The sequence below is a fragment of the Phocoena sinus genome, chromosome 13 (assembly GCF_008692025.1).
Source record: "Phocoena sinus isolate mPhoSin1 chromosome 13, mPhoSin1.pri, whole genome shotgun sequence".
NCBI lineage: Eukaryota > Metazoa > Chordata > Mammalia > Artiodactyla > Phocoenidae > Phocoena > Phocoena sinus.
Window position 1 is genome coordinate 45,221,348 of NC_045775.1, and position 23,318 is coordinate 45,244,665.

At 38.7% G+C, this 23,318-nt stretch overlaps 1 pseudogene; it reads right to left on the reverse strand.

Moving 5' to 3' along the window:
• Positions 1–3,426: 3,426 nt before the first annotated feature.
• Positions 3,427–3,825, reverse strand: LOC116764633 (annotated as a pseudogene).
• Between the last annotated feature and the right edge of the window lie 19,493 nt (positions 3,826–23,318).

Here is a 23,318-nt window from a genome sequence, read left to right on the forward strand (position 1 = left end):
CAAAGTATGTGATACTATTCAGCTAGCTTCTCCATCATCCAGTCTGTCATAAACTTTCAGTAAGAAATCTTGTGTGGCTTTTACGGAAGTGAGAATATTTATATCTCTCCCTCACCTCCTGTCATTTTTTCTTGATTCATATTCCCTTCCCTAAAGATCTAATTCATTGGAGCATCTAAAGAGCTTTTTGTTGGGTTTTATACTCCAAATGAAGCACAGTTTTATGTCAAGAAAAGAATAGAAGTTGAAAAATGAACAAATGTTTAACTCCAAGTTCTGTTTTTAGGCTGCTAGACTGTTCTCCAGTTAATCAGTGCCTGGAATCCGCAGCAGTCATTTGAATGACATGATTTTGCAAATGTAGTTGTTTCAAAGAACATGTTGTACTTAGTAGGGTGCAGGCAGGACCCTTCCCCCCAATTCTCCATTTAAACCAGCTCTGAAGATTCACCCTTCTTCATACCTTGGGTCCCATACATTGTAGGTAATTCTTGGATAGTAAAAAGTCTAGTCCATATTAGAGATTCACATTTGGATAGCATTACTCTTAAAAGGGGTGGGGATCTTTTAAATATAGGGCAGTTTCCTCCTGCAGGATCCCACTTTGTTCAAGTCCCACTCCTCGCTCCACATCAGTATGAATGTAGTTTACTCCTGGGACGGCATCTCTCTCCTTCTGTCCTTCCCTCCCTTCCTCTGCTCTGACATCGCTAGATGATACAGCCACAGTCTTTCACTTTTAGACTTTCCGAAGTGCAACTGCAATTCCCATGTACCCCCAAATTCTAGGAGACACAAGTCAAGTTCTCCAAATGAGTCTCTGGAAAGCTCCCTCATTTGAGGGGTAGGAACTCCCCTCTCCAGTCTCTTGTAGGGGGGGTTGGGGGAGGAATGCACAGATGCTGGGAACAGAAAAACATTCTGCTTATTCAGCCTCAGTGAATTTTTCACCACCTGCTTATTCAGCCTCAGTGAATTTTTCACGAACTCATGTAGTCTGGAGGTGGGTCATAACTTAAGGCTGATAAGACTGGTTTTTCAATGTTTTTAACATGTTCAGAAAAACATGGAAAATACTTGACATCTTGTGCAAACAATAGAGGCCTCAGCTGAACCCGAGATTCTCTCCCGCCAGTCATTTTAGATCTGTTGATCAATTTGCCTGCCATCCCCAACTCTCCCTCTTCATTTCACTCACAGTCCCTGATATATTATATGAAAGACTCTCTCTCTGTCCAGGTAACAGATGACTGAACTAGAGACGGACTCCTGACCCTGGGACCAATCCAAAGACTGGTCCAATCTGGTTCTCTCCTGAGAATATATACTGAGATTTAAGAGCCTGCAGTAAGATGGTGTTGCATGCTTGAACTTAAAGTTATTTAGAGTCAGGACTGAGAGTCCTAATGGGCAAACTGCTGAGTAAGCAGGAGAAGGAAGCAGAAGGAGACAGGAAAGCATATAGCCAGAGACATGGAGAGAGCAGTGTCTATTCCCTTTCCATTTCCTGGAGACATTCTACCATACTGTCTGAATTTGTTTCTATGAATTTCTCCTATGTTCTTTTTTTATAGTCTCCCTTTTTACGTCAGCTGGTTGAGTGAGAAATGACTGCTCCTTGCAAACAAATTGAACAGACTAGAATAATAAACTTGTAAAAAATTATTTTTTTCTTTATGGCATGCTTTCTCTCCCTATTTCAATATTATGCCTCAATGGATATCTTGAATTTAAAACCATATCATGATCCCCCACTACTCAAAGTACTGTCTGAGGACCAGCCGTCTAGGCATCACTAGGAGTGTGTTAGAAATGCAGGATTGGGGCTTCCCTGGTGGTGCAGTGGTTGAGAGTCCGCCTGCCAATGCAGGGGATACGGGTTCATGCCCCAGGCCGGGAGGATCCCACGTGCCGTGGAGCGGCTGGGCCCGTGAGCCATGGCCGCTGAGCCTGCGCGTCCGGAGCCTGTGCTCTGCAACGGGAGAGGCCGCAGCAGTGAGAGGCCCGCGTACCACAAAAAAAAAAAAAAAAAAAAAAAAAGAAATGCAGGATCTCAGCCTTCCCAGACCTACTGAATCAGAGGATCCCAGGTGATTTCATATTCATTTGATAGCTTGAGAAGCCCAACTGTAATTTACTCTACACATTTAGTCAAATCAGTCTTCCTAAAATACTGCTTTCATCATGTCCCTAGAATTTTAAATGGTTCCCCATTGCTCTCAGAAAAGTCAGGTGCCCCGGCCTGACACTTAAGGCCACAGTAAAATGGACCTAATCTATCTCTCCAATCTTTCTTATATGGATGTCCCACTCCAGCTAAATCAGTCTATTCAATTATTCTCCAAATGTGCCAAGTGTATTCAAGGTCTTTGCTCATGGCATTTGCCTGTCTGGAATTTTCATTCCCATCTCCCTACACATCCCTCCTTCAAAGACCAGTTCAGTTTCTACATCTCATCTCAGCTCACACTGTTGTTTCATCCTCTGAATATCTGTAAATCTACAGTGCCTATTCTAGGGTTGTGGGGTTTTTTGTTTTTGCTTTTTTAATTTATAGCCTCTCCTCGTCAGTGCTTATCACAGTGCAGTGCATATAGCAGCGTTTTGATTCGTTGGTTACATCTTTATTATTTAAAATGGTTTTTAATTGGGAAGAGACTTGTTACTTTATACAGCTCTAATTTTTCTAATTTCTTTGACCAAGCAGAGGTTAAGTCCAAACAGAAAGAAACTGAAAGCAGTGTGCTCATGTGCTTCAGTATTTGTAGGTGAATTTTCATCACACTCTGAGAGTGCACTTATTTCCGTGACATTTTATTCCCCATCATTCTACAAAGACGTGTTCTATTGATACATAAGCAAATGTTCTATAAGTGAAGGTTCTAATGGATCTCTTTTTTAAATATATTTAAGATATTATTGCAACTGATATTATACATACACATAGTTTAGGAGTCAATTGCTCTGTAATTCTTCTTGTGAAAAATAGTATCCCTCTCCATCCTCATCCTGCAATATCAATCCTTGAACTTTAGCTGAGTGAGGACTACATGAGTAGATGCCTCATGTGCTACTACGTTAAGTCTACATATGGGTTAGGCAGTTGGTCGTGAGCCGAAGGAGTAGCAGATATGAGTGGTTATAGGATTCCATTTGCAAGCCATTTTCACTCTCTCCTCCTTTAGATCTAAACTAGTAGAACATGGAAAAGCTGAGGAGACTTGAGATGGACCTGTACTCGGATCCAACAACCAAGAGTATGGTTCTCAAACCTGTGTGTGCATCAATACCACTTGGAGAGTTGTTACTGGGTCCTAACCCCAGTGATTCTGATTCAGGAGGTCTTGAGGTAAGGTCCCCAAATTTGCCTTTCTTTCTTTCTTCCTTCCTTCCTTTCTTTCTTTCTTAGCTAAGTTTTTCATTTGTTCATTTCTTGCATTTGGAGTACTCGTCAATGGCATCCTTAGCCTGAGACTCTTTGCCATAGTCCTTAACCAACATACAACTTCAACCAACCACTTTATTAGGTTTTCCCTCTCAGTGAGTTTTACAGAGGCCTACTCATTCCTCTAGTTTCTTGTTGTCATCAACCTCAATTAAGTTGGTTTGGTGTTAAGCACAAAGGGCCTCCACCAACTTGACACACATAGGCTCATCACAGTTGGATGCAAGCACACAGAGATGGACTTGGCACTTGTCTAAGGCTTTGGTAGCTTTGTGAGTTCCATGTGCTAGGCCATCGTGGTTGTAGATGGTCTCCAACACCTCTTGTAAAGCAGTATTAATGTCTATTACACCTCCAGCAGCAATGCCTTCCTTGACCATGGTGGTGGGTTATGGGTGCTGCCAATCTTGAATGCACCCGAGCCTCTGCCTCCACAGTGGTGTTAGGAAACAGCAAGGGTTTTCCTTTCTAACAGAATCCTAGATGATTCCTAGTTGATGCTACTGCATCAGGAATCACTAGGACTGCATATGAGACTGCATTTGAGAATGCAGGACTGCAAATGCAAGACTGCATTTGAGAATCACTAGTGTAGTGGGGAGAAAAATACCAAAAGGGAAAAAGAGCCAAATTAGTATGATTTGTTAGTCCAGGTCCCTCTTGATACCTATTTTTTGAAGGTGTGAAAATTGTAACATTAATTCAAATAACAGCATTTAATTTAACAAAGAGAAAAGGCATAGTTTGTTTAAATAGAGCTAGTTATGGTTTTTGCTCTTTATATCAAACATTTGCAAACATCAATCTCTATCTGAAAAAAGATTTTAGTTTTATTTATTAAAATTGGTGAATGTGAAGGAAATATGTTTTGATTTCATATGACAGTGAAATTAGTAAACAATGATATAAGTAGTCTGCAGATTGCTTTCATCTTGTGTTATTTATTTATTTATTTATTTTTGGCTGTGTTGGGTCTTCATTACTGTGCGAGGGCTTTCTCTAGTTGCGGCAAGTGGGGGCCACTCTTCATCACGGTGCGCGGGCCTCTCACTATTATGGCCTCTCTTGTTGCGGAGCACAGGCTCCAGACGCGCAGGCTCAGTAATTGTGGCTCACGGGCCTAGCCGCTCCGTGGCATGTGGGATCTTCCCAAACCAGGGCTTGAACCCGTGTCCCCTGCATTGGCAGGCAGATTCTCAACCACTGCGCCACCAGGGAAGCCCCTTGTGTTCTCCCTGATGTTTTGGATAAACTGATATTTTACCCACTAATTATTGATCATGTTATCATTCTGCCATTGAATTTTTTGTGCTTGCTGTGTTTTATCTTTACTGTTTTTTTTTTCCTTTTTACAAAGATTATATTGATACTAAGTGAGTTGCCCTCAGATTACTTCCTGAAGAATGGAATCTACAACAATGCTCTTAGAGCAGTGGGATGATGCATTGTGTTTTATTTTTAATGATCATCTTTAAAATCAAAATACAGCTCCTGATGATTAATGATAAAACTGTACTTGTTTTGTGATTGCTTCCCCTCTGGGAGAGGAAATATCAATGCAATACTTTCCTCAAATACAGTTTAAAAATATTGCTTTTATTTTTTTTCTTTCCAGTTTTATAGAGATACAATTGACATAAGCTTAAGGTATTCAGCATAATGATTTGATTTACATATAATACATCATGAAGTTATTATCGCAGTAAGTTTAGTGAACATCCATCATCTCATATAGGTACAAAATTTTAAAAATAGAAAAAAATTTTTTTCTCATGATGAGAACTCAGGATTTAGTTTTTAACAATTTTCATATGTAAGAGGCAGCAGTGTTAATTATCATTGTACATTATATCCCTAGTACTTATTTGTCTTATAACTGGAATTTTGTACCTTTTGACTGCCTTCCTTCCTTCATCCAATTCTGCCTTCCCCACCCTCCACCTCTGCTAACCATAAATCTGATCTCCTTTTTTATGAGTTTGTTAGTTAATTTTTGAAATATGATTGACCTACAACACTATATTAGTTCCTGTTATGCAACAGAATGATTAGATATTTCTACATTTCAAACTCATCACCACAATGTCTAGTTACAATATGTTACTGTACAAAGATATTACATAGTTATTGACTATATTCCCCACACTGTACATTTCATACCCATTACTCATTTATTTTGCAACTGGAAGTTTGTACATGATAATCTCCCTTACATATTTCTTTCCTCACCCTCCCCTTTGGCAAACACCTGTTTGTTCTCTGTAACTCTGTTTATATTTTGTTATGTTTGTTCATTTGTTTTGTTTTTTGAGATTCCACACATAAGTGAAGTCATATGGTATTTGTCTTTGTCTGACTTATTTCACTTAGCATAATAACCCTCTGGCTCCCTCCATGATGTCAAAAATGGCAAGATTTAATTCTTTTTTGTGGCTGAGTAATATTCCATTGTATACACACACACACACACCCCCCACACACATGCGCACACACACACACACAGATCTTTATCAGTTCACCTATTTATGGGCACCTGTTGACGTTGCTTCCATGTTTGGGCTATTGTAAATAACGCTTCAATGAACATAGGGGTGTATATATCTTTTTTAATTAGTATTTTTGTTTTCTTCAGATAAATACCCAGGAGTGGTATTGCTGGATTGTATGATAGTTCTATTTTTAATGTTTTGAGGAATCTCCATACCGTTTTCCATAGTGACTGCACCAATTTACATTCCCACCAACAGTGTACAAGGATTCCCTTTTCTCCACATCCTTGCCAATATTTGTTATTTGTGGTCTTTTTGGTGATAGCCTTTCTCACAGGAGTGAGATGATATCTCATTATGATTTTTAATTTGCATTTCTCTGATGATTAACAATGTTGAGTGTCTTTTCATGTGCCTGTTGTCCATTTGTATGTCTTCTTTGGAAAAATGTGTATTCAGATCTTTTGCCCACTTTTAAATAAGGTTGTTTTTTTTTACATTGAATTGCATGAGCTATTTATATATTTTGGATATTAACTCCTTATTGGTCATATCATTTGCAAATATTTTCTCCCATTCAGTAAGTTGTCTTTTTGTTTTGTTGATGGTTTCCTTTGCTGTGCCAAAGCTTTAAAGTTTAATTAGGTCCCATTTGTTTATTTTTGCTTTTGTTTCCTTTGCCTTAGGAAACAGATCTGAAAAAATATTGCTATGATTTATGTTAAAGAGTGTTCTGCCTATGTTTTCTTATAGGAATTTTATGTTTTAAGGTCTTACATTTAAGTTTTAATCTATTTTAAATTTATTTTTGTGCATGGTGTGAGAGAGTAGTCCAGTTTGATTCTTTTCCATGTAGCTATCCAGTTTTACCAGCACCATTTGTTGTTGAAGAGACTGTCTTTTCTCCATTGTATATTCTTACCTCCTTTGTCATAGATTAATTGACCATAAGGGTGTTGGTTTATTTCTGGGTTCTCTATTCTGTTCCACTGATCTATGTGTCTGTTTTTGTGCTAATACCACACTGTTCTGATGACTGTAGCTTTGTAGTATACTCTGAAGCCAGACAGTGTAATCCCTCCAGCTCTGTTCTTCTCAAGATTGTTTTGGCTATTTGGGATCTTTTGTGGTTCCATACAAATTTTGGAATTATTTGTTCTAGTTCTGTGAAAAATGCCATTAGTATTTTGATAGGAATTGCATTGAATCTGTAGATTGCCTTGGATAGTATGGTCATTTTAACAATATTAATTCTTACAATCCATGAGCATAGTATATCTTTCCATTTGTTTGTGTTGTCTTCAGTTTCTTTCATCAGTGTCTTATAGTTTTCTGAGTACATGCATTTTATGTCCTTTGTTAGATTTATTCCTGCGTATTTTATTCTTTTTGATGTGATGGTAAATAAAAATATTGCTTTTAAACAAGGTTTTAAAATACCTTACTAGTGACTATAAAACAGTAGGTGAAAAAAAATTTTAAGCCAAAAACTATATATCCCAGTAATTGCCATCAATTTAGAAGGCAATATAATTATTTCGGTTATTCTGTCATTACCTAAAACCAAGATCAACAAACTAGGGCCTGTGGACCAAATGTGTTCCACCAACTGTTTTTGTAAATAAACTTTATTGTGATACAGGTAAGTTCATTCATTTTAGTAGTTGTTTACTATCTGAACCTTTACAGAAAATGTTTACCAACTCCTGGCCTACCATGTAGTTTTGGAGCCCTTATTTTGTTTTTTATTTTAGAGACATGGAAAGTTTTTTTGAATAGCATTTATGATGGCAATTTTTGATTTGTTAAGGTAGACTTGATATTTCAAAAATACCATTAGTCATTTGAGTTAAAGAAAGGCAAATAACTTGAGTGATCACATGTTCTGATGCCATTTTGTCCAAAATATAATGAGGATATATTTAAAATAACCACACTGATTTCATTAGCAGGTTTGTAAGTAGGCTCTGAAGAACCAAAGTGGGATTCCTAGAATGTTTGAACAACAGTAGCATTATTGAAATAAACAATAGGTTCCCAAGGGTATTATCCTTTTAAATTAAAAATTAGTTGGCTTATCTTTATTGCCTATTTTGCTTTCTTTTTAAAAAATCAATCCTGAATAAAAATGTCTACATGATTCCAAAACAACTGGACAAATAAGTTGCACATTATCTAGAGTACAAAAGTTGTAGGATGGAACTTTTTATTTTACAGCTGGGTTGTACTGGTGTTAAGCATATAACCCTAAATTTAGTTGAACCATCTGAGGAAATTTTAATAAACAGTTCACAGTTTAATAAACAGTTCATGGTTCACAGACTATTCTGCGAAGACAGTCACATTTTAAGTGCTCAGGCTACATAAATACTTTGGCTAGTCTTTAGCCAGTGAGCAAAGTAAAAAATAATTGACCCCTAGAGAAATTCCTATCATCTTACCAGTGCTATTACTGAGTTTGCTTTTCCCCACAACTTCTTATTCTGAAAAATTTCAAATCTATAGAAAAGTTACAAGAATAACAGGACTCATATACTCTTTTTCTTGATTCACCAATTTTTAATATTTTGTCAATTTGCTTCTCTCTCTCCTTTCCTTCTTCCTTCCTCCCTTCCTTTTTTCTTTTGCTGAATCATTTGAGAATAAGATGCAGACATAACATTTTACCCTTAAATATTTTAGCATGCATAACCTAAGAATATAAACCTATGGTTATTTCAAAAAAGTTGTCATGAATTTCCAAGTGATTATCCTTTTTTGTTGTGTTGTTATTTTTGTGGTTGATGATATCATTTTACATCTTATGTATGTAGGTGTGAATATATATTTTATTATTCTTGAGTAAATATCTAGGAGTGGAATTGCTAGATCTAGTGAAAAGTGTATTTAACTTTACAAAAAATCACCACACTTTTTTAAAGATTAACTATCATTTTTGCATTCCCATAACAATGTTGGAGAATTTCAGTTGCTCTGTATCCACAAGAACACTTGATTTTGCCAGTCTTTTGCATTTTAACTATTCTAATGTGTTTGTAGTGGTATTGCATTATGAGAATTTGCATTTTTCTTATGACTAAACATGTTGAATTTTTTCATATTGCATTTATACACCATTTTGGGGGCATATGGTGTCTATTTAACTATTTTGCCCATTAAAAGAAATAAGCTTTTAATTTTAGAACAGTTTTAGATTTACAGAAAAGTTGCAAAGATTGTACCGAGAGTTCCCATATGCTCTGTGCCCAGTTCCTTCTATTATTAACATCTTACATTAGCATGGTAACATTTGTTACAATGAATGAATCAATATTTATACATTATTATTAATGAATGTACATACATTATTCATATTCCTTAGGTTTTACCTTTTTCTGTTTCAGAATCCGATCTAGGATATCAGGTTACATTAGTCATCATGTCCTTTAGGCTCTTCTTGGCTATGACAGTTTCTCAGACTTTCCTTGTTTTTGATGACCTTAATAATTTTGAGGAGTACTTATTAGGTATTTTGTAGAATGTGGAATGCCCCTCCATTGGGATTTGTCTTATATTTTTCTTTTGATTAGACTGGGATTATGGTTTTGCATAGGAATACTGCAGAGGTAAATTGCCATTTTTATCACAATGTAACAAGGATACATACTATCAACATGACATCACTGTTGATGTTGACCTTAACAACCTGGCTGAGGTGACGCTTGTCAGGTTTCTTATATTTTTTTTCTCAAAATGTGTTTTGTATTTTTCATTTTTATACATTTCCAAAATAATAGCTGACCATAATACTCCCAACCTCATTATTTCTTTCTCAAAAGTGTCCTTCAGTATAAACATGACAGTTCAGCTAATTTAGTCTTCGATGCTCTCCAACTTCCTTTTCCTCTAACAATTTAAACAAGCTGTAACAGCGACCACAACACAGTCTGTGCCCCCAAGAAACTCATTGTTCAGGGAGTGGCTAGAGAAGTAAAGAAATCATTGCAATGCTATGGGACTGACATGTGCTATAATAGAGGAAATTTCGGGATGCTGTGGAGGATGCCATGTCTCATTGGTGTATCAAGCGGAGGCTTTATGGAGGAAATTATTTCTAGGCAGAGACCTGAATGAGAAGGAATTAGCCAGATAAAGCTGGAGAGAGGATGAGGAAGAGTTCCAGTTAGAGAAAGTGGCTTCTACAGACCAGTAAGCTACATAGACCATTGTGTGTATTGGATATTCAGGTAGTTTATGAGGATTAAAGTCCAAGGCAAACTGACCAGTGACAGTATTGGCTGGAGAGTGAGGAGAGTCCAGAATGCAAATACTTTACAAATCACATTAAAGAGCTTAGACCAGCAGGGGTGGGGGATAGGAGGAGGGCAGTACTGTCTCCACTCCCCCACAATTTATAGGATTTCTTGCTTCTAAAGTAATCATGGCCAAGCATTTAAAAATTGAACTAATGTTGCTTATGTTAATTATTTTTATTTCCTCTTTATATTAAAGTTAGGGTGTTAGATTAAAATTATTTTAAAATTGTGTATATAGATAGGTTAATTTCTCTATGAGTTTCCTTTCAGGGTAGTAAAGGGAGGGATAGTAAATTTGATGAAAATTATGTGTTATATAAAATTTTTCCTAATAGGTTGAAAGCCACTGGTATAGACCATGCTGAAGACAATGAAGAGTCCCTGAAAGGGTTTAAGTAGGGGAATGACATGATCAGATGTACATTTGGGTAAGATCATTCTGGCTATAATGTGGAGAACAGATTGGAAGGGGCCATCTTGGGAGAATGTAGGCCAGTGGGATGGCTATTGTGGTAATCCAGGTGAGAGATGATGGTGGCCTTAAATAAGGTATTGGTCATGGAGATAGAAAGAACATGATGATGTTTTCCCCTGGATTCTCTAAAGGGTTAGCTTTACTTTTGCCATTATATTTGCTTTCAAGACCAAAAGAATATTTGAAATTTCAGGTATTTTAAAAAATAATGGGAGCTTCCCTGGTGGCGCAGTGGTTGAGAGTCCACCTGCCGATGCAGGGGACACGGGTTCGTGCCCCGGTCCGGGAAGATCCCACATGCCGCAGAGCGGCTGGGCCCATGAGCCATGGCCGCTGAGTCTATGCGTCTGGAGCCTGTGCTCCGCAACGGGAGAGGCCACAACAGTGAAAGGCCCGCGTACCGCAAAAAAAAAAAAAAAAAAAATGGGGAAATACTTTGCAGCAGAGATATTCCCCAAATTTCTTGAATCATATCAATAGTGTAATAATTTGGAGTCAGACTCTGGTTAAGAAGTCTGAGTCCTCACTGTGACATTGAATAGCCTTAGCCTTGGGCAATGCTTAACTTCTCTAGGCCTCAGTTTCTTCGTCAGCAAAATGGGGATATTAATTATGCCTGCCCTGTTGTAATTCCATGAGCATCAGTATTCACTTCACCTACTTATTAGACCAGCCCTGACTCTAGCTAAAAAGAATTTCAGAGGCAAACTGCATAGGTATCTTTCAAGCAGTTGTATTGGACTTAACTATCTATATGGTCACATTTTTGTTCCATATTGGAACAAATTTCAGACAATTCTAAGATTGGAATGGCTGACCATGATTAGCAGCCATGAAAGAGTGAAACTTGTCTGTTGGCACCAGGCTTTAACCCAATGCCAGATGTTTCCCCTTTATAATTTGCTATCATCCTTTGGGGACATGGAGAAGTATCTTCTAAGGACTTGTAAAAGAGGAAATAAAACTGCCCTCTGAGAATAAACTGTAGGATCATGGCAGAAAAACATATAATTACCTGAAAGAGACACACTTGGGCCAGCTCTCAATAAAACGTCAATAACCTAATTGAAGATATTTTAATATATCTAAAGATATCAGTCAATAAAGGATTGATTAGCCTTCAATCTCTAGATTTAAAAAATACACACAGGCAAAACTGTCAGTACCCATCCAAGCTCAGATTAGGAAAGGAAATCTTAGTTTGCATGTTTATGGTTCTGATTAGAGGTGGATGTAGGGATTACAGCTAATGGATTATTGAGGACTTTGATTCTTTTTGTAATATAATCTCAACTGAGATTGATGCTATAGTAGGTATTGTAAGTTGTCATTATTTCTTTTCTTCTTTTTCATTAGGAATAGGACTCTTTATTTTTCAATGAGCACAAAGTCACCCAGAATAAGGACCATACTTCCAGCTTCCTTTGAAACTAGGTGTGGCTATATGACCAATTGTTTGTCTATGGGATGCAAACTGACATGGTGTGTGCAACTTTCAGTAAGTTTCCATAAGAAAAGGGCATGCTTTCCTTTACCTTTTCCTTCTTCCTCCTGGTTAGAATGTGTATGTGATGGCTGGAGATTAAGCAGCTACCTTGAACCATGAAGTTGAAACCTCGTGTTGAGTATAGCAGAGCAACAAGGTAGAGGGAGCCTGGGAACCTGGTAATGGTGGATCTGCTATATCAGTCTTGGACTGTTTAATCTGGACTTTATTTTTATGAGAGATCATAACTTGTTCAAGCGTACTTTGTTCAAGCTACTTATATTAATATTTGGGGATTTCTACTATTCACAACTGAATCTAATCATAACTAATACAGATGCCTCAGAGTCAGTTTTAGTTTCCTTTTGCTGAATGAATTATCACAACTTAATGGCTTAAAATAATACATATTTATTCTATCATAACTCTGCAGGTCAGGAATCTAAAATGAATCTCACTAAGCTAAAATCAAAGTGACAGCAGTGCTGCATTCCTTCTTGGAGACTTCAAGGGGAAATCCTTTCCTTGCCTTTGTAAGCTTCTTGAAGCTGCCTGTATTCTTTGGCTCATAGCCCCCTCCTGGCATCACCCCAAGCTGTCGTTTCCATAGTCACATCTCTTCCTACTGCCTTTGACCTTCTTTTCTCTCTCTCATAAGGGTGCTTACAATTATACTGGGCCTACCTCAATAATCAAGGATAATCCTCCCATTACAAGATCCTTCATGTAATCACACCTGCAAAATCCTTTTGCTGTGTAAGGTAACATATTCACAGGTTCTGAGTATTAGGATGTAGACATCTTTGGGGGGGGGCCCAAAGATGTCTACATCCTATTCTGTCTGCCACAGAGTCTTTTAGTCTAGTTCCATATGTTTACCTATCTTTATTCTTATTACTGAGCAACATTTTGATTATGATTTGACTTCCCACTTAGGCTATCCCTAGGGATAAAATATACAGATCATACAGGCACTGAGGTTTCTGTCCCTCTGCAGAGATTTCTCATGAAAAATTAGTAAAGTACCTTCTGAGTACTTTACTTCAAGGAGAAAATGCACTAATTATCCAATGAGAGCATTCTGGTCCATGTGAGAGTTTAATTTCTCACTGCAAATGAATAAACTGGCATTTTGATGTCTACCTCTATCTCTTGTGCATGAGTCAACCTCTTGGGGCCTGTTCCCAGGACACAGCCAGGAGTGAGTTTCTGGGTCAGATCCTGAAAACTGGCCAGATCTAATTGTGGTGCTTCGATGAATCCTGCCCAGCTCCTGCTGCCTTCCCTGGATGACCCCTTGACCACTTCCCTTTAATGTCCTTCTCCACTGATTTCTAGATCATTCAGTTAAAAGGAGTTAGTCAAAGGTGTGTGAAGTAATGTTGTCCTTATATAATGTTTTTTAATATAGAAAAAATATTAGAAAATATTTTAATGGACATTTGGTTTGTTTTATTTTTTAAAAAGTACTATTAGCTAGTATTCCTGACAATGTAACAATAAAAACATACTTTTAGTTAACTAATAAAATAAATGAATAAAGCATATGGAAAAATTGAAATTCATTAAACAAATGAATTCTAATGTAACATTTTAAAGTAAAACGGTTATCAGTGATCATATCAGCAGATAAGATATTATAAATACCAATCAACTGTAAGAAACTTGAAGATTCTTTCAAGAATATTAATGTGACTTAGAACTAGCAGATTCTTTTCACCCAGTGCATCAGATTGGGATAAACATTTCCCAAGAGTGTAACAATCTCTAAAACTTTCTCTCCTACACAGTGAAATGACTATAATTTAATATTCACTGTTACCAACACCTTCGCTTACATAATAAGGAAATTAAAGAGTAAAATAGGAAAAACAAGCTGGATTTATTGAGACAACTCCAGATCATCACTTCCTGGAAGGTGGGAGGACAGAGTTATTCTTATCTCTGAGCCTCCTGATTTAAACACATCTGTGTCCTTGGCCTGGAATGCCCTTCTTGTTGGTCTAGTAAACAGTTCTTCGGTCTCCAAGATTCACATTAAATATTACCTTCTCTGTGAAAGTTTCCTTGTGTCTAAGGGGAAATTGACCCTTCCCATCTTTGGTGCTACCACTATATACTCTGTACTTTTGGCAGATATGTGTATATATACATATAATTTAGTTTACTTAATATAGCACTTACTATAATACTATAGGTGGCCCACTAGGCATCCTTACAAGCACTGCATATTCACTCATTTAATCCCCATAACAGTCCCATGAAGTATATTATCTATCTATTCAATATCTATCTATCTATCTATCTATCTATCTATCTATCTATCTATCATTACATATATATATGATTTATTATAAGAAATTGGCTCATGTGATTATGGAGGCTGAGAAGGGGGCCCATAGCAGGGCTGAGAAGTCCCAGGATCTGCAGTTGGCAAGCTGGAGACCTAGCAAAGCCAGTAGTGTGGTTCCAGTCCTAGTCTGAAAGCCAGCATACTGTTTGACCAAATGTCTGGGCATCCCATGGCCGAGTCAAGTTGACACATACAATGAGCCATCACAGATGCGTAAACAGAGAAGGGCTCAGGGCTTCCCTGGTGGTCCAGTGGGTAAGTCTCTGTGCTCCCAATGCAGGGGACCCAGGTTTGATCCTTGGTCAGGGAACTAGATCCTGCACGTATACTGCAACTAAGAAGTCCTCAAGCTGCAACGAAGATCCTGAGTGCTGCAACGAAGACCTGGTGCAACCAAAATAAATAAATATAAATAAATGTTAAAAAAAAAACAAAACAGAGAAGGGCTCAATGAGAAGATGACATCTGAGGGAAGGAGGTGAGTGAGTGAGTCATGTCTTGGGGAAGAACATCCAGGATCAGCAAGTACAAGGGTCTTGAGGTGCCTGTAAATTTTAAGGAATGGCAAAGCGTAGAGAGAGTCCTACTAGAATGGAACAGGCAAGGGAGAAGGAAGCAGGGGATGAAGCTGGAGAAGCAATGGGCCAGGGCAGAGCATGAAGGGCTTTATAGGAATTTTAGGAGTTGAGCTTTTACTAAAAATGTCATTGGAAGGTTTTTGAGCAGAAGGGTGACCCTCTCTGATTTATGTTTTAGCAGCATCACTCTGACTTGTGTGTTGAGAAGAGCCTGAATGGTGTCAAAGATGGAAGATGGGAAGCTAGTTGGGAGGCTCCTGCAGTAATTTAGGTGAAAGACAGTGGTAGTGATAGTGGAAGTGATGAGAAGTGGTCAGATTCTGGACATATGTTGATGGTTAAGCTGACAAGTAAGATGTGGGGAATGAGAGGAAGAAAAGCATCAGGGATGACTTTCAGGTTTTGGCTTGAGCAACTGGGGAAAAGTAGAAGAGGCACAGGGTTTGGCAGTAGGGAGGTAGAAAGAGGAGGTCAGAAGTTCAGTTTTGGACTTGTTAAATTGAGATGTCTATTAGTCATCCAAGTGGAGATTTAAGGAGGCAGCTGGATATGTGAGTCTGGAGTTCAGGGGAGAAATGCAGGCTGGACACAACATATATTGGATATATTAAAGACCATAAGACTAGATGAAATCATGAAATAAGCAAGTGAAGAAAATAAAGAGAAGAGGCCCAAGGAATGAATTTTGGAATACCCCAAGTTTTGGAGGTCAGAGACTTGAAGAGAACCAACAAAGAAGACCGAGGAGGAACCAGAGATATAAGCGGAAGACCAGCCATAGTAAAGAAGCCCAGGACTTGGGCACTGATGCAGGTGGTGAGTGTTTGTGGGAGCTCTCTTCTGACTCATTCTATTTCCTCAGTGAAACAGGAAGAAAGGTCATCAACAGAGAATGAAAATGGGTGGTGAGTAGGTATTTGAGGTTTGAGGACAGAGGTAAAGGTATGATATACCACCCGAGAGAGAGGGATAATAAAAGGATTCGGGAAATATAGTATGATTGCTGGCAGGATTAAGGGCCACCCCAAGGTTTATGATCATAAATTTAAAATGGGATCTCTGCATGGTTTGGTTCTTCACCAGGCGCATTTAGCTGCACAGGTGTAAGCATGGACTACAGGGAGCCTTGCCTTTAACAAGGATCGTTGTTTAGTCAAGTGAGCTTCTCAGTGTCAGAAGGGGCAAGGGAGCTACGGGTACCTGCAATGTATTGTAAGTGAAATTAAGCTGGGAAAGGAAACAAATGAATGTATGCATGAATGAATGAATGGTTTCCTTAGTTGGAACACATTTTTTTTTCTCCTATGGATTGATTCAAACCCACTTTCTTCTAAATGGCCCATGTAAGAACTATACCACCAAGAAATCATGCTTGTGGTTAAACATGCTCTTGGATGAGCATAATCTAAGAGGGGTAAATGTTATATCATGGGTCATGGTGTAGAGGGATTTTGCTGTTTAAGTTTTCCCTTAGGTTGTTTAGAATTTTTCTTCCACTCAAATATTAGCTTGTTCTGGCAGCAAAATACTGAACTCTGGTAAATGCTAGAGGGTGACTCACAGAAGTTTCCACAGACATTCAATTTTTTTTCCTTTTTCTTTTTGGCCATATCTCAGTATCTTTCTAAGTGTCTGGTGAATGATATTTGGATTGATCCTAATTAGGGGTGTATGTCAAGGGGCATGAGGGTGAAGGGACTCTTATTCCCTTTGGGTCCCCGTTTGGCTTCAATTTTGTATTCAGCAGGCAGAGAGACAGCCTTTGTTTACAATCCAAGGTAAGTGTCAGAGAGGACCAAGAAACAAGGTACAAGGCCAACCAGCGTATTACATCGACACACCCATCAATTCCACCTCCCTAAGTTTTAAATATGGCACAAAATAAATGCTCTTTCGACTTCACTCTACATAACCATCAGTCTATACATAGCATGGCCACTCCCTAACCAAAGCATCATCACTCTTTGTGGTCAGAGACCTTGGTGAATGTGGCGTGTGTGTGTACTATTTTAAAACTGGTGTCCTAAAAATAGTTGTGTACAAATAGAAAATGCATGCTTGTTGAGTTCAGGCTTGTTAAACCCTGGATCTCTTAGCCTGGGAGTATGGCAAGTATATCTTGTTCTATTATGTAGAAATCCTAACCAAGGGAGAATCCAATACACAGGCACTCCTACTTAGACCAGTGGTTCTCAACGGGCAGTACCACCTTTAGGATGTGTTATAGGAAATGTGGGTGCATTTTTGGTTATTACAGTGATTGAAGACATGCTAACTGGTATTTGGTGGCTGAGGGCCAGGATTGACAGATGTTTGGAACAGTTCCATAGGATATAGAAATTGTCCTGCCCAACTATCAAATGTCCTTTAAGGCATTGATGTGGGTGAAAAACCTATTTATAATTATCTGAACATAACCCTAACTCTAATTTTTTATTTCTCCTTTATATCACACTTGGAGCATTATGTTAATTGTAAAAAGTTTTTTTTTTCTGTGTGTTGGTAGGTTATATCATCTATGAATTCCCTTTCAAGACAATGAAGGGATATTTCATTATAAAAAGGGGATAGAGGGTCTGATACAATTGAGAACTACTCTTCTAGATATTTTCTTGTGCCTTATTATTTCTATGCAGAATTTATAAGTTATCTATAATCTCATTCAGCTTTATCCATGAGAGGTAGGGAGGCACCAATTTCAGGAGCCCATATTTAAATCCTAAAGTATGAAGAGTCTCAGGTGGGGGCTGCCTGTGATTCTTCCGTTCTTACCCGTATTAGGAAGAAAGAAAGATAGGAATAGTCAAAATTTCTTGTAGAGGGACTTTCCTGGTGGCGCAGTGGTTAAGAAGCCGCCTGCCAATGCAGCGGACACGGGTTCAAGCCCTGGTCTGGGAAGATCCCACATGCCGCGGTGCAACTAAGCCTGTGCACTACAACCACTGAGCCTGTACTCTGGAGCTCGCGAGCCACAACTACTGAAGCCCTCATGCCACACTACTGACGTCTGCGTGCTTAGAGTCCGTGCTCTGCAACAAGAGAAGCCACCGCAGTGAGAAGCCCGCGCACTGCAACAAAGAGTAGACCCCTCTCGTCGCAACTAGAGAAAGCCCGCACACAGCAACGAAGACCCAACGCAACCAAAAACAAATGAATAAAAATAAATAAATTAATTAATTTAAAAAATTTCTTGTAGAAAAAAAAATCACAGTAACAAGGTGTGTGAGGATGGGGTAGTCTGGGGCTAGGCGTCAGATTAGGTGGAAAGCCCCACCAGGGGCAGAGATTATGCCTTCTCTGTCTTCTAGTCCTCAGGCTCCAAACTCTCCTCCACCACAGATATCCACACACAACCAGTTCATTTCCCTGGAAATGTAACTTGCATGTCCCAATTACTCTATAAACTCTGCAAACAGATTTCCTTTGTTCTCGAGATATGTGTTGGACGGTAAAAGGTTTACACTAAAACATGCCAGCCACCAAGCTCCAGACATTCCACTTGAATGAAGGTGCCAAGTGAAAGGTTTGGAAAGATCTTCAAAAGGAGACCCAGAGAGGCAAAGAGCTCATTAATCAGGACCCTACAATTATGAGGATCTGAGGCCTTTTCCCATCATTAGGGTGAAGCAGCTGCAAATAATCAGAGTAGAAAGGAGCAGTACATGACACTGTGATATTATATGCTTAAAATTGCAATGGAAATGGCTAAGTTATTTATTTTTTAAAACAGGGAAGCAGACTAATTAAAAAGGAGATGTTAGCTATGGAGAACAGTATGGAGGTTCCTTAAAAAACTAAAAACAGAACTACCATATGATCCAGCAATCCCACTATTGGGCATATACCCTAAGAAAACCATAATTCAAAAAGAGACATGTACCACTATGTTCATTGCAGCACTATTTACAATAGCCAGGACATGGAACCAACCTAAATGTCCATCGACAGATGAATGGATAAAGAAGATGTGGCACATATATACAATGGAATATTACTCAGCCATAAAAAGAAACGAAACTGAGTTATTTGTGGTGAGGTGGATGGACCTAGAGACTGTCATGCAGAGTGAAATAAGTCAGAAAGAGAAAAATAAATATTGTATGCTATGGAATCTAAAAAAAATGGTTCTGATGAACCTAGGGGTAGGACAGGAATAAAGACGCAGACATAGAGAATGGATTGAGGACATGGGGGTGAGGGGAAGGGGAAGCTGGGACGAAGTGAGAGAGTAGCATTGACATATATACACTACCAAGTGTAAAATTGATAGCTAGTGGGAAGCAGTTGCATAGCACAAGGAGATCAGCTCGGTGCTTTGTGACCACCTAGAGGGGTGGGATAGGGAGGGTGGGAGGGAAGGGATATGGGGATATATGTGTACATATAGCTGATTCACTTTGTTATACAGCAGAAACTAACACAACATTGTAAAGCAACTATACTCCAATAAAGATGTAAAATAAAAAAAATTTTTTTAAAAAGGGAGGTGTTAGGGACCAACCAAAGAGAAGGTTGATATTCAAAACTCATAAAAGTATGGGATACTTTCTGCTGTTGAGCATAATGTGAAATATCAGCAAATAAAAGGATTGACTGAGAAGTAAATGTTTGTCTCCAGACTGGACATGTGTCTCTTAGGAATCCATGCAGGACCTGCAGGACCTATTACAGTGGAGTTGTGGGTTGGACAAAATATTTGCTGAATTTGGTTGAGGTGTGGGGATGAAGGACACGGTGGAGGGAAGTGATATGCTTAAGAGCACTGCCAGCTCATGGGTGTATAACATGTGAAATCACACAGGGCCCTGTGCTTATTAATAATTTTTGAACAGGGCTCCCCACATTTTCATTTTGTACTGGGCTTTTCAAATTATGTAACTAGTCCCGATCAAAAGAGTGAACCTCTGAGTCAGAGAGATCTGGATTCAAATCCAAGCTCTACCACTGGCTAAGAGTATGATCTTGGGAAACTTACTTAATCTCTCTTCATCTGTAAAATAGGAACCATCATAGTATCTACCTCATAGGGCTGTTCTGATGACTCCAAGAAACAACATAACAGTATTTAGTAAATATTATTAATATTATTAGTGACAGAAATTTAGATGACATGGCAAAGGCACCAAGACACCAGCCATTGCTGGAGTAGACTGTTTTCTAAACTCATTTTTGCTCATATTTATGCTCTGGATGTGTATATTGATGTCACCATCCTTGTGGCAAGACAGGCTAATATAACTTTCTTAATTGCAGGCTTCACCGACCCATTTTGTGCCAGAACCGAAGGAGAGTAGGTGTTATTTCAAATCTGTGAATCATCATATGCACTCATGCATCACATATTTCTTATAGATTTAAAAGTGTTGAACTCTAACCAAGATAATGGAGACATAATTTTAGAATGTAGAAAGATGCCCATATAAAGGCAACTTGCTATTGAGAATACTCCCTTCTCTGCGTGGGCCTGCCGAGTCATTTTATTTGCCATACAGTTATTTAAGGCAATATTCCCAAACAAAGAATGTGCAAATCAAAAAACTCACCAGGCCCATTTTGCTAGGACTAAATACTAATGATCACCTTGTCATGATTAAACTGATTATATTGTATTAGAAGATGGTTTGGGCTAAGTGAGGAATGAAATGTGGAAATAAGGCTGAGTGGAAGCATTTTCTTCCATTTTAACTGAATACCCCCTATTAGTTCCTTGCTTATTACTATAATTAAAAGTAGTCTTTGGCAGTCCTTTTACAATTATTTCTGAAGTTGAGAATAAATTTTTAAAATGTGAAATGGATTTCTTAAAAAAGGTTTTGATATATTAAATATGTCATGACCATTCTACTTAGTGGAAATACCTCAGCTACCATACCATGATAAGGAACTCTCCCCCAAAGAGTTGAGTCATAGTTCTAGAAGAAAACTCTTCAACTGTTAGGAAGACAAAATTACCCCTGTGATGTGGGAAGTGACTTCCTTCTTTCCAACCAAGGCTAGTTCCATAGTTGCAAGTGAAGGAAAAATTGGACTTCCACCTTTCTAAACATTTTAACCTTGGGGTTCACTCCATCACTAAAGATAATCTGATAAATACAATGCCGTAGGTTTAGGAACGACTCTCCTTTATTTCATTTCGTTTTGTTTCATTTCATTTTATTTTTTGGCCATGTGCCTCACAGCTTGCAGGATTTTAGTTCCCTGACCAGGGATTGAACCCCTGCCCTTAAGGGCAGTGAAAACGTGGAGTCCTAACCACTGGACCAGCAGGGAATTCCCTCTCCCTAATTTTATATCTCACTTAAAAAAAACCTTTTTATTGTGGTAAAACCTATATAACGTAAAATTTACCATTGCAACCATTTTTAAGTGTACAGTTCAGTGGCATTAAGTATATTCACATATCTTGCTTTTCTTTAAAAGAACCTGTGTCCAGAGGGTTGTTTCTGCTTTCCTGGCAACTCTGGGCCATGTCTGGCTTAGGCAATTTCTCTGCATCAAGTGGGCTTTAACCATACCTTCTTCAGCAAACTTTGAAGTTTGATCTCCTCCAGGTTCCTCGTTTTTAGTTCTTTCCCTCAGTTCTTCAGCACCCTTTAGAGCTCTCATTCCATCTTTATAGTTACTCTCCTATCATTGCTCAATAATTCTTTATAGTGAGCTCCCCCTGTTTAAATTACTCTGTGGTTTCTGCTCTTGATTTGACTGTGGCTAATTAAAGTCTACTCTCATAGGGAGAGGGCAGAGGTGTTCTTGCTCTTTTATTAAATCTTATTTCAAGAGAGAGAAAAAAGCAATTTCCTGTCAGGAATCTTGGCGATGATACTGGCCCAGGCTCTCTAAGTAGAGGATCAAGTCAATATAGAAATCCTAACCAATAACTCAGGCCCCAGACCTTAGATCCTAGCCCGTAGCTCAAGGTTGAGTTCTGAGAAAGGGATTTGCCTATATGATGAAGGGACTGCTACTGAGTGCATGTTATAGCCTGGAACTGGTAAAGGTTCAAAATGTTTGTTAGACTTTTGCCTACAGTGGAATAAGATGAATTATTCTGGGAACAGTATACTGAGATGTAAAATTCAGCTTCTTTACTTTGAGCTTGGCACTTAAAAATGACATAATAGCCACATAGCTTCTAGATTAGGCATGTATTAACTTAAAAAAAAAGTTTCTTCTTTGCTTCTTTCTAATTCCTGCCAACAATGCATTTCTAAGTTTCTCTTTTAAAGAAAATTTCCTGGGTCTGAAAAGGAAGTTTGAAGTGCTTTTTTTTTTTTTTTTTCTGTACGCGGGCCTCTCACTGTTGTGACTGTTGTGGCCTCTCCCGTTGCAAAGCACAGGCTCCGGACGTGCAGGCTCAGCGGCCATGGCTCACGGGCCCAGCCGCTCCGCTGCATGTGGGATCCTCCCGGACCGGGGCACGAACCTGTGTCCCCTGCATCGGCAGGCGAACTCTCAACCACTGCGCCACCAGGGAAGCCCGGAAGTTTGAAATTCTTAAGAAATTCTGCTGACAGACTGATCTTACTTTAAATTTCTTGAATGTTCTGTTTCTCTTATTCAGCAGATAATGGGTCACTTTAGTTTCTGGATTTTACTTGGCTATGGTTTGAACAGTCTTCTTAACATAACAGTACTATTTTGGGTTTTTTTGAGCAAGAAACTTCCTTTTAATGACGAAACTCAAAAATAAGCACACAACACTTTCCTTTATACCCCATTGGTCACAATCTAGTCACATGATCACACTTAGGGTGTCCTGGTGCTCAGCGAAAACTTGAGCATTCCATTACTAAAAGGAAGAAGTGGAGACTTGATTAGCATTAGTTTTAGACACAATGCTATGTTGTTTCACTAAGCAATTGAGTGTGGGGGGGGTGGTGTTGGGTGGAATTGGTGAGGCTAGAAAGGTAGCCTGGGTTAGAATATAAAGGAGGCTGTTTTTCAGGTCAAGGAATTCTGGCTTTCTTTGGGGGTGGTGGAGGGATCATTGTTTTCATCAGACGTGTAACTTGTCTGATGGAGTTAATTTTTTAAAAAGAGCCCTCTGTTGACAGCAAGGAGTTGGGTTGATCAGGAAGGACTGGAGATTAGGTGAGCAGGTGGCTGACTTTTGCTGGTATCTAGCTGAGAGCCAGTGGGGGCCTGACCTGGGGCATTGGCATTGGAGACGGAGATGAAGTGACTAATTCAAGATGTG